This window comes from Podarcis pityusensis, assembly GCF_964106645.2.
Source record: "Podarcis pityusensis genome assembly, chromosome: 1".
In the NCBI taxonomy this organism is placed as follows: domain Eukaryota; kingdom Metazoa; phylum Chordata; class Lepidosauria; order Squamata; family Lacertidae; genus Podarcis; species Podarcis pityusensis.
The window spans coordinates 40,283,220-40,295,091 of NC_138028.1; the positions used below are offsets into that span (position 1 = coordinate 40,283,220).

The window sequence follows — 11,872 nt, forward strand, 5'->3', positions numbered from 1 at the left end:
AAAATATTAAAGATTTTGCGCTTTCGCTTGGAACAGTTTCTTAGCCACTGCATCAAGGGTGCCTTGTGTTTTTAGAAAATATGCAATTGTTCTAGTTCACACAATGCGTTGTGTCATTTTCTAATTTTAATTTTTTTTAATGTGATGAACAGATAAATAGTGGAAATAATAAAGCCAAAGTTGATCCATTTAATTGCAACACAATGAAAGAAATAACGGTCACCTTCAGATTCATGAGAAAGGCATTAATGTAAAAGAGCTATAAATATTTTGAAATGTCAAACCTCAGAAAGACAGAGTCCAACATGAGACTAGCTGTAAATCAGGCACATAGAAGAACCCTGGGAAAAAAGATGGTTCTCTGGTATTTTAGAAATAATTACTAATACAAAAAGGGTAATGACGAACCTATAAATTATATTAAAAAGGGCCATTAGAGAAGGATTAGTTTATAAAGCTGAGAGATGGTTCCTGAAAATGATACTGCAAGTTATTTCTACTTTTCATTTCATGTTATTCAAGAAACCAAAAATTATCTGATTAATGATAAACTAATTGATTGCCATTCTGCAACTGAAGCACCCTGACCTGATTTGAGTTCACTCTTTAATGTGAACCAGATCATCTTCAATTTTATACTTTTTGGGCTGGGTTAAGAGTGCTGGTGATAGTAGAAGAATAACACTGCCCTCTTCTTTTTAACCTACCGGTATATGTGCAACTTCAATCCAATGAACACAGATTTGAAAACAGCAACCGAGACAGTGGAATCCACGTATCTCTGCATTTAGAATAAGAACCATTTTACACACCGTTTCTGCATCTCCCCCCGCCCTTTCCCCGTCAAGTTCTTAGCACATGACCTTGATGACTGCAGTTATATTCTTGAGATGACTTAACTGCTCCTCCAGTTACCTAGACAACTGTATTACTGCTGCTCAAACCATGTTCTGCTGTGGTTTTTGCCATTTCTTCTCACATTCATAAACTGAAATAGTAATAATGATAATAATAATAATAACGCTGTTTCCAGTGGGAAAGAAAGGTGGTGTATAAAGTGTATCACTGCTGCATTGCAATGCAACAGAGGTTCTTATGGTAATACGGTACAAGCATGTATGTCTGCTGCTTAGGATGTAAGTAAACGGGGGCCTCGTGTATGGCAGCAAAAGTAGGTTGTAACAGAGATTTAATCTTTCAGATTTATTTTAACAGGGGTGAACTTTCAATATTCCTAATGGTTTGATTCTCTCCCTCCCTAGCTACTGCTTGCTGAGGGGATAGAAGTTGACATAAGAACACAAGAAGACTCTTGAAAGGCTGAAGTCTTCCTCTATACCACAGCATCTATGAACTGGAAGGCCATTTCCCAGCCCAGTTCAGGATGCTGGTTTTAACTTATAAGTGGAATGGGATGCAACTAAGAACTGGCTCCACCAACACAAGCATGCTCCAGCTAAGATCTTCCCCAGGTCCCCCCTTTTTGGGGGAAGGGACTACTTAGATAAAGCCTTTTGGGGGGGGGGTAACCTGTGACATTCCCTTGTCTGCTGCAGCACTTCAGTTCTGAAATGTTCTTCTATAGAAAACTCCCTCAGTCTGATGTCTTTTTGAAAAACATTTATTTACCCAGTACATTTATATGTTAGGAATTAATACACTGTTATAATCTGGCCTCTAGCATCCAATTGAAATCAGTGGGTCTCACTTCTGAGTAGGCATACATGGGATTGCATGGTTAAAGAAATTTCATTCTACATCCAACATGTCCTTTGTGTCCCTGAAGAACTCCTCACCCCTACCATGTAGTTGGAAGAGGTTAATAGCTAGTGCGAATGAGATGGAAATAACCAACCCCTCTGATTTTGTATGAATCCTAATGTTAAGTAAATTGCCATCAGTATATAAGTGATGCTATTGCTTTCTGCTATCATAAAATAGTATGTAAGAAAAGTCAGTAGGAATCTTAGATTATTATGACTTACCGTATTTTTCCGTGTATAAGACTAGGTTTTTTCCTTTAAAAAAATGTCAAAAATTTTGGGGCGTCTTATACACAGATGCATATCCCCCCATTTTCTTAAATCGGAGTCCCTCCAAATAGGGGGCATCTTATACATGAGAGCGTCTTATAGACGAAAAAATACGGTACATCTGAATTTTTTGTCTTCCTCAACAATTTGTGCTATTCCACAATGGGTCTGGTTTCATTCTTTGCAAACCACATAGAAGCCTATTTTGGTATTAAGTGATACATAAATGAATAAATAATAAAAATTCTCACATGTAGTATAGGAGAGCTTCTGGGTTTCAAGTTGCTATTCAGATGTGGTAGACTATGTATTTATCGTACCTTAAAACAATACTTGGTGTTACTGAACTATAAGGCAAATGAACTGCTAAGCTAAGGATATGCATCTATGGCTTAAGAGTGAAAAAGGAAGCATTGAATAGGCTTAGTCCAGGAGTGGGGAACTTTTTTCAGACTGAAGGCTGCATTCCCTGGTGACCAGTTTTCCCAGGGATGCATTCCAGTGGTAGGTAGGGCCAAAAGAAATGGGAGCATGACCAAATGAGGAAATAAATTGGATAATGTCAGCGATCGTGCTTCTTCATTGTGAGTATCACTCTTCTTTAGGTGGTCAGCTACAGCTATTTTCTTGTTAAAATACAAAATAAGGGAGGAGACAGTCTACAAATTTGCCTCTTCCCTTATCTTATCCTCCTCCTCTTGTTTGCCTGCATCCAAAATGTTTTGAATACCTCTGCTTTTGCTAAAAGTCCCTTTCTTTACAATTGCTTGCAAATCACCCTTGCTATCTGCTTCTACCTGCTTGCTTTCTAGTCAAGAGTCTACTCTTTTCATTTAAGCCGCGGCTAGGGAACTGGTGGCTCTATAGATGTTGTTGGACTCCCAATTCCCATCAGCCAGAGGCACTGTGGCCAAAGAACAGGGATGATTAGACACATAGTCTGTCCAGCAGGTATTCTCTCATGATTTACCATTGTTGCCTCCGCCATATTGTTTCTCTATTCATCACACCACCTACCCCTCTGCTTTACAACCCCTCTTCCAAAAACTTCCTTTCCATGCAAAGGATTTAAGATACTGTTGCTATGTTGGCCGCCGTCATCAACTCTCCAGACTTCATCCCTGATCCTTCTTTGTCAAATCATCCCGCACGCTCTCACTTTCATTCATTCTGTTTATTACTTTAATCACCATCTTTCTCATGACCATTTTATGTAGACTGTAAGCTATCTGAGTAGAACGTTGTTACTTTTTAGGTCTCCATATCACAAAGCACGCTGGGGCTTAAAATAGCAGCACTTCAATAATAATTATTATTATTACTAGGCATTGTGAACAGCATAGCTGATCTCCATGGATGGGGGATGAATTATAGGTCAGCTGCACAGTACATGCTTTTTATCTAAAAGGTCCAAGTTTATCTATGGCAAATCTAGGAAAAAAATGTGTGTTATGGGGGGTGGGGATCTCAAGCAACAGAGCTAGGAAATACCTTTGAAGGTTCCTATGTCATGTCTTAGCCAGGGGATTCCTCATCAGAGGATGAGCTAGAGGCCCTGGAATTACACCAAGCCTTGTATTAGGTTCAGGAAATCAGCCCTGAGTGCTCACTGGAAGGACAGATCGGGAAGCTGAGGCTCCAATACTTTGGCCACCTCATGAGAAGAGAAGACTCCCTGGAAAAGACCCTGATGTTGGGAAAGATTGAGAGCACAAGGAGAAGGGGACGACAGAGGACGAGATGGTTGGACAGTGTTCTCGAAGCTACAAACATGAGTTTGACCAAACTGCGGGAGGCAGTGGAAGACAGGAGTGCCTGGCGTGCTCTGGTCCATGGGGTCACGAAGAGTTGGACATGAATAAATGACTAAACAACAACAACAACATGTCATGTCTTAGCCAGGGGATTCCTCATCAGAGGATGAGCTAGAGGCCCTGGCATTACACCAAGCCTTGGATTAGGTTCAGTTTGTGGGTACAGTCAGGATTTTTAGATGAGGCTGAGCTTTTCCAGCTGGAGGAAAAGGTCTCTGTTATCGTATTCAGTTATTGTTTTGTACTGGTTTTTAAGAACTATTTTTATCCTGCTTTTATGGCATGCTTGTAAATCAACATGAGGCATGGGTAAAAGGTGGTTTGTAAATAAAATAGTAATAATGATAACAACAACAGCAACAGCAGCAGCAACAACAAGAAGCATTTAAGCGCAACCTAAAAGTCCCATTTCTTCATTATGAGTATGTGAGTAGGCTGTAGGTAGACTCACAGTGGATCTCCCTTATATCATATTACATACTGCATGTGCATTAACATTTTACCAGTACCTTATAAACATACATATATATATAAACATATATATATATATACACACACAGAAATTTATGAGAGATGTTGACACATTGCTGGGAGGCAGGGCTGAGCTCTTATTGTTTCTTAATCTACATTCAAAACTTCATTTCAGTTAACTATGAAAATAGCCCCAAATAGTTTAAATTCCAGGAGGGAAAAGAAAAGAAGGAGAGCACAAACTAAACTAGTTGGAAATAATGAGGTCACAAAGTTCAGGAAAAGCCAGTTTATTATGCTTCTGAAATTAAAGTTGTTCCAGGATTTTCATGTTAGGTCCCTGAGCCGGAACTAGTCAAGTAAAATTTCAGCCTTGGAGCAAATTATGCCAGATTTCAAAGAGAATGATTTAGCTCTTTTTGAAATTCTATCTGCACACAAAGAAAAAAGATCAAGCCAGCCAGATGAGTAACCAAACACTGATAAATGAACAAATACTTCACCTTTCTACAAATATGACTTCAGGCAAGACCTTGTTTAAAATATTGCTTACTTTGGTGCATGCCTCTCCGTCTTGCTGAGGCTTGTCTCTCGAGAAACACGGTGATCTAATGGACATATCTTTGGGAGTATGGAGGTGGAGTATCCATCCCAGTTAATCTCTTGAGTCTATCAGTAATTTGATTCATAGCTTTGGGGGAATCAGTCATACCTTCCTTGTGACTATTTTGCCTTCCACCCCATTTTACAAAGCTACTGCAAAGATGCACTGTGAGGCTCCAGGACAAGTCTCAGATTACAATTCTTATTCCCAAGACATTCCCTTGATGAGAACAGCTATAGATGAAGAAGATTTTCATTTCTCTAATTACAAGTTTGACGCAGATGTGCGAAGATCGAGAAGCAGCTCAGCAAACTAGTTTCCAGCTGTTAAGTAGACATGGGCCAAATCTAGCACCTTAAACAGTTATGGCTTCCCCTAAAGAATCTTGGGAACTGTAGTTTGTTAAGGTTGCTGAGAGCAGTTAGGAGACCCCACACACCCCTCTCACAGAGATACAGTTGTCAGAGTGGTTTAACAATCACTCTTCCCAGGGAAATCTGGGAATTGTAGCTCTGTGAGGGAAATCGCCACTCTCAGAATCCATAACAAACTACAGGTCCCAGGGTTCCTTCAGGGAGGTCATGACAGAGTGGTATAAGAGTGCTTTAAATGTATGCTGTGAATTTGGTCAACTCTTCCCCATGCAAAATTATGCAGCAACACCAAGCGTCTTTACCTTAAGTAAGTTCTGCTGAAACAACTGTGATGTTTGTCACAAACAGAAGATAGATCATTCGGTTTTTATTGTAATTATCATTTCTTAAATTTGTATTCATCTGTAGATCTCAGGGAGGTTCACCACATAAAATTACATCAATGAGGCTTATTTTCGAACTCTTCAACCACCACACTTCACTGGCTTTCTTTCGGATTGGGGCATTCGCCACTGAATAAAAATAAAGTGGCCTTCAGCGGGAGTAAACACAGAAAGCAAAGGATGTTGAAGATGTTAGCCAATGTGTATAGAAGCTTCTTCTAGTGAGGTTTAAGCAATGGGACCCAAGGTCAACTTTCCAAGCCCTCACTGAACTCAATAACAGTCCAATATGGTTTACATAGTTCAATGAAACTTGCTTCCCAGCAAGTTGGGTTGCAGCTTTGAATGAAACAAAGAAACAGTGATGACTTTCTCCTACTGCTCTGCACTTTGGAAAGAAGCACGGGTAGATTTATAAGCAATTAATGGCCTGTTGAAACACCTGTTTTGAGTGTGATACTGAAGATTAATGGCAAAAAGAATATGGAAACTGATTTGAAGTGGATGAATACATATATAATATTTTCAGATCAAGACACTTTTTAATTTTTAATTGTGTTTTTAACTATGCCTCTATTATGCACAGCTGAGTGAGTTCTCATGGCTTCACTATTTTGCATTGCACTATGTTAGCACGATCCAGCCATAGTTAAGCACCGACCTACTTATGACTTACCTAAGTCCCGTTGATTTCAGTGGGTCTACTCAATGCATGGATAGGTGTGGCTCCAATTCATTTTGTTCTCCATTCACAATGTCAAATTCTGATTCATTATAGTTCATATGTGGTTGGAATGTGCAGTTTGTGCTGTAAATGAAAGAAAATTTGCATTGTGGTGATATGATTACCATATCAGACAGTGAGGTTTTGGTATGTGAGCAAACCAAGTCAGCAACTGGTTTCAATATGAGGGCCGTGTAATCCACACACACCCATCCAATGTGACAATCCAGATCTGGCTCCAGTTTAGTTTGGATCAATCTGGACCTGATCCAGAAATCCAAACCTTGTAATACTATTCACTTGCGCTGGGAAACCAAAATGTACACAACTTTTTAGCTTTTTCACATAGTGCATGAAATTTGGATACATGATAACCCCTCAAGGCAGGATTTATCTTGGCAAATTTCAGATAGGTTAATCAAGAGATTTTTATGCCAGCCACCTTTAAAGTTTGCTTTCCCCCCCAAAAAAGATTTTTTTTAAAAAAAGACTGATATATGTAATATTACCCTGTATGTGTGCTGCTTGTGCACTGACTATGCACAATGTACTCATAATACTTACCCCCCCACAAACAAACAAACAAACAAACAAACAAACAAACAAACAAACACATGTACTAATAAAGACCAACACAGAAAACAGAACACACCTGTAAATAAAATACAAACCAAACCTTAAAAACTAGGGCCAAAATGGGAGCAGGACATAAGGTAAGTGACATTGCCTAAGTAACTAAGATTAGGACCCGGAAAAAAACCTATTACTGTATTTGTATAAAGATGGGATTGGGATTGATTAGGGGTGGATAGCAAACAGGTATAAGGCTTGTCAGAGTACTGTGAAGAAAACAAAACAGAAGCCGAACAAATGCCACCAAAGTCTTTCTAAGAGACAGAGTTTATAAGAGTGATAGCAATGTGAACTTCCTTCTCCCCAAGCACTGAGTGGGTTGGGTGAGATTGTAAGCCCTGAATTGGAAGCTAGAATTGCCAATGAGCCTCCCTCTTCCCTTGCCCTGGTGTTCTCCTTATATGGTGTTGTAATCAATAAATTAAATGCTTTGGTGATAGTAGGTCTGGCTTTTTCAGAGAACATTTTGAGCTCCAGATCAACACAAATTGCTACAAATCAGTTTGGATCCACCCAACTCTAGCAATTTATAGCTGCCTCAAACCAATCCAGATTTGGTACAAATCAGTTCGAATCGGCTGAATTCCATTCAGGATTAGGAAAAATCAGTTGCACAGCCTTATTAAATACGTTGTAGCTCTAGACAAAAGCATTTCAGTGATATTTCCAGAAATAAAATCTATAAATGTCTTTTTTTTTTTTTTGCAGTTTCCTGGTTTCTGGACTGGGGTTAATATTTTCAAATTTAATCAAATAAACAGCAGTAAAATTGGGACTTACAAAGGTACATGTTGATATTTAATTTTCCCCCTCCCCTAAAGCTCCATTTGTTTCACCTGAGCAAGACAAAACAATTAGTGTCGTTTTCTTCTGACAGTGCAGAATGAAAACAGAATTGAAATGGTTGCACCTCCAACTCCTGCTAATTTATCACAACCATATATTCTGCGAGAAGCTAAATAGGGGTGTGGGAGAAGGGTAGGGAGAGAGGCTTAGCTGATAGACTGTACCTCCACCTTGCAGAAGATTAATTCCATTGTACATTTTGAAAACTGCTGACAAGAAACTTGCTCACAAGTAATCAGAATCTTCGGAAGACTGATTTTGTTTCTGTGCCAGTGTATGATAAATAAGGTGGGGAAATGCTCTGCTTCATCTCTGAACATAACCATAAGTATTTAGAAATCAGTATTGCAGGATCACAAATAGGTGTGTGTGTGTGTGTAGCTGGGTAATTGCTTAACACCCTAATCACAAAAACATTATTTCATTGGAATTTAATTCTGTTTGCCTAATTGAGGTGCATGTTGGAATTCCCTAGATCCTTATTCTGAAACTAGCTACACTGAAGTGCACCTCATACTCATGGCATGCATCTTAACTTCCTTTAGGATGCTGTCATTAATTAGTCCTGCACAGGCAGGTAGCAGCTGCTAAAAGATTGGGCCATTATTGTGCCGCAGTAGTAACCTCCACTTCGCAGAACATCTAATCCAAAATTCTTGGATTTTAATCAGATCAGCTACTGTGGTTTATGATACAATTAAGCTACATTTCTCAGGGTTGTGGATTGGGCTGTAATTTGCAAATCTGTAAACTGTAAAATTGTATTGGTTTGATTATAATTTACTGACTGATCTGTTAATAATCATAAATATTGTTTAATTTACAAATAATTTTATAAGCAAATGAGAGTTTTATTAAATCCAACTTATTTTTCCTACTCTACAATGGGGGGGGGGGGGATACTTGGAGCCATTTCTGAATAATTCAAACCCAAATGTAGATGTATTCTCTCCTAGTTTTGTGAGAAACCCTTAAAGTTAACTTGTCACAGAGACTAAATTGAATCTATTACCTACAGAGCAGTAGAAAAGAAGATGAAGGGAGGAAAAAAAGAGCAACCACGAGATTTATCTGATGTTTGGTTGATGTATGGGTATATAAAATCTTAAGTAATACAGATAATGTCACACAATATTGCAACATATATTTCCAGTTCAACATTCTAAGACAATAAGGCATAAATGGAAATTAAAGGAAAAATCTGAACGGTTGTCAGGGAGCACTTTTTCATTCAGAGAATCATAAACATATGGAATGGTGTGTCAGGCAAAGTTTCTGAGATAAGACTAGTGGAGTAATTACAAAATGGATTTATATCCTGGGAAATAAAAGTGCAGACAATGGAAAAGAGCTTGAAGTCAAATGATTTCAACCCTCAAAAATGTTCTAATCAAAAAGTAACTTTTCCTAAGCTGTAGCTGGGCTTCTCTTCTCTGCACTTGCCACTGTTTGTCTTTCTCTCTGTGCTGATTAATTTTATTTGAAGAAGTTTGTCTCCAAATGCTTCTACAAACAGGGGTTGGAGCACCCTTTTCTGGGTGAATTTGACTCATTTTTCCTTCACCCCTCCAATGACACACAAACTTGTTTCTGTATTGGGCTGTCAACATTCCTTTAAAAAAATCTTCGTTTGATATTAATTATTTTTATTATCATATAACCTGAACATCCAGGAGGTGAGAATGAGTTCAAAAAGGGCTTGTGCTGTGAACTGCCCTCTTGGCTGAAAACACACAGAATGGGTATTCTAGCAGAAGGCGTGTTGAGGTGGTGTTCCTCACCTGGCCATGTCACTGCTACAGACTGGAAGGTACAGTAGATCCGGGGAGAGGGTAAGGTGGTGGTGAGGTTGGTGTCGTTGAAGAACCATGTCAAGAGCACAACATTGACACTGCCTATGAGTTTGTACCATGCTGACCTTGCTGATGGCTCCTCCCTCCCTCTCTACCTTCCACTAAGCAGCAGCAACACAACTGACTGCAGATCAGGTGAGTGGCAGCACCTCATCATGCTGTCAATTGCTGTTGCTTGAGAGAAAGCTGTACAGGTACATAGAGCTGTGTGCAAATGGCCTATCAAAATTCTCTACCTTATTTGTATGAAACTCATTTCATGAAGATTCTTCAGGGGTGTGGAAATTCTCCAACAATTTGTTGGGGGCAAAGCCCACCATTAGTAGTTGCAGTAGCATAGTTTCTTCCTTTCTCTTTTACTGACATTGTTTTTGCTTTGGTCTTGTTGCTGATGATACACCAATTCCATGCTGATGGCAATGATATCACAGGCTAGGGGAAAAGAAAAACACATTTTAAAAGAAGGAAACTCTTTTTTCAATGCAACTCGAAATTAAAGGAGATGAAAATTACAAATAATATTTTGAAATGGCTCCCTTAAACAAGTGTCTCTGTAGATTTGTTTCTTAGAGGAACATTTTATTGTTTAAGACTCAACAATACCACTAGCTGCAGAGATTCCATATTTCCCCATAAACACCCAATTTATAAACACATTTCTCTGTCAGATACAATATTGTCAGCAATATGTACGTAAATACTCTGAAGAGCCATGGAAGCATATGAGTTAGACACAAGAATGTGTGAAAAGCCCGTCCGATAATCCAGTTCAAGAGCATACAAAGCCTCATTTGATTCCTCTCAAAGTCTGCCTGATTTAACAGCCACATCCTTGGTCGCCATATTCACTGCTGAAAGTGCTCCAGCAAATCATTACCATCTCTAAAGGCTTGCATCTAAAGATCCACACACACAAAGAAGAAGCATTTCTGCACACACACTGTGTGACTGTGTGTGTGTGTTAGCTGATTCTTCTTCCCAGTTGCAGCCCTCAACCCCCACAAACGCTCTTTTCCAATTTCCCAAATGTTGTCTCTCCTTGCAAAAGAGGGTGCAATTTTTCTACCTCATTTGAAGAGTTTTAGAATCTTCAATATCTCTTCATAATGATTATGTTCTTATTTATTTAATATAAAGTAAGGTTTTGTAGGCCCAGAGCGTGAGGTTGCTTACTGGTGAATAGGCTAAGGCACAACAACATAGGAACATAAGAATCCACCTTTTAGTTTGTTCTTATCTCCAAAACATAATAATTGGAGATAATATTTAACTCTATAACTACCAATTACTACAATAATTTTGGCAGTTTCAGGGTTGAACTTATCAACCTGAAGTGGCCCAGGCTTAACAATCAGTCCCTCTTCCCAGGGAACTCTGGGAATTGTAGCTTGTTAGTAGGGGTCGCCTAACAACTCTCAGCACCCTTAACAAACTACAGCTCCCAGAATTCTTTGGGAAAAGCCATGACTGTTTAAAGTGGTATGATAAAGGTTTGATACCGCTCTAAATGTATGGCATGAATGTGTCCAAGGCGTGGAAATCACCCTGTACAAAGTGCTCTAGAAATATGTATTAATAGGAAACAATATGGCATAAATATTCAGAGCAGACACATTTTACAGGATAAAAAGCAATACGAAAAAGTCATTTGTATGGTTTGTCCTTCAGAAGCTACAAGGCCACCTGTGTCTTATTATTATTTGGAGCCATCTGTCCTGATCCACCACAGTGTGATCTGCTTCAGATATCTTTTCATACCTTATTTTCCTCCCATTTTCACTGCCACAGCAAATGCGGTCTTACTCCCCTTCCCCTCTCACTTAATTGTAGAATCTGTGCCCCAAGCAGTACTGTAAGAACTGTGTGCTGTCAATTAATAATATATAATACTGATGTATCTATGGTTCGTAATATAGTAACTCAAGTAAATGTATTAGGATAATTGTAAATCTATATCAATCCAGGAGCACACTTTGCAGCATTGTTCTTAAAATGGGACAATATAGGACCAGCCATTACAAAAGCAGCAAGCCCAGGTTGCAGTTAATTACTGGGTTTGAAGGACATAGTGCAGAAGATCAACAGAATTTCTTCACTGGTGGCTTTGTTCATTCATTTGTTCAAGGAATGGTATTTT

At 38.9% G+C, this 11,872-nt stretch overlaps 1 long non-coding RNA gene across 1 annotated transcript; it reads right to left on the reverse strand.

Annotated features, from left to right (window-relative positions):
* Positions 1-4,592: 4,592 nt before the first annotated feature.
* On the reverse strand, positions 4,593-11,599 carry LOC308462578. Its single transcript, XR_013979218.1, has 4 exons — positions 11,494-11,599; positions 9,972-10,167; positions 6,356-6,487; positions 4,593-4,749 (listed from the first exon to the last, which is right to left on the reverse strand). It is a non-coding gene; the product is annotated as an uncharacterized lncRNA (long non-coding RNA).
* Positions 11,600-11,872: the final 273 nt, after the last annotated feature.